This window comes from Mandrillus leucophaeus, unplaced genomic scaffold (genome assembly GCF_000951045.1).
Source record: "Mandrillus leucophaeus isolate KB7577 unplaced genomic scaffold, Mleu.le_1.0 Scaffold324, whole genome shotgun sequence".
Taxonomy (NCBI): Eukaryota; Metazoa; Chordata; class Mammalia; order Primates; family Cercopithecidae; genus Mandrillus; species Mandrillus leucophaeus.
This window is the reverse complement of record NW_012103410.1, coordinates 1,776,716-1,777,731: the sequence shown is the minus strand read 5'-3', so window position 1 is coordinate 1,777,731 and position 1,016 is coordinate 1,776,716.

Genomic DNA, 1,016 nt, shown 5'->3' with positions numbered 1-1,016 from the left:
GTAAGAAAACAGCTGTTTTCAAACTAGGAAGAGGATCCTTGCCAGACACTGGATCTGCCTGCATGTTGATCTTGGACTTCCCTGCCTCCAGAACCGTGAGGAATAAATTCTGCTGTTTAAGCCACCTAGTCTAAGCAGAATGAACTAAGATAAGAACTGATCTTTGTGTTTAGCAGCATAAAGATCACAGGTGACCTTGAGCAGTTTCAATGCAGCAGAGGAGACACATGTCCAAATGGAAGTCCAAAAGAAAATGAGGGCAGAGAAATTGGAAGTACCAGTATAGGCCATTCTTCAGTTTCACTTTCAAGAGATAGAGTGGAAAGAGGAGTAAAACTCTCTCTCTCTGTGTGTGTGTGTGTGTGTGTGTGTGTGTATGTGTGTGTGTGTGCAGTTATATGCCCATTGGAAAGGTTCAGTATAGCTTACTGGCAGCACCAGGCAGAAAATGAATGTGAGAAAAATGAACAAAAATGTCCCAGAACCAGGAATACATGGGCCATGGAACAAATTCACACATGGCTCCTGTACCAATGGGGAAATGCATTGCGGGAGGGAAGGTGCCTGCGTTAGGCCTCACAGGCCTAATGCCTTAAAGGTTTCAGATTCAAAAGGCAGAAATAACGAGCCTGCCGAGTAGCACAGTGGAGGTTCTCATGATCTGTGAGGTCAAAATGTGGTCTAGCAGCCTTTTCAGAGAGGTTAGTTGAGAGGGGTGGTTTTACAGAACGCTGCAGTTGCTATCACCATCATCATCATCATCGTCATCAAGTAGCAATAATCAAATAGCAATAAAGTGCCTAATTTTTTGTACCACCTCATAAATCAATGTAGGGGGGCTTGTTCCCTGGGGGAGCTACTTTGATGAGAAGCAGCAGTATAAGAGGCCGGAAAGTCAAAGATTGGGGAAAGGCAGGCGTGGGGCTGAGGCAGAAGGCTCTTGCCAAACCATTCTGCCTCAGTTCCTGATTTTTCACCCTGCCTCTCCAAGCGCGGGAGTGGAGGATCCTTTCCCT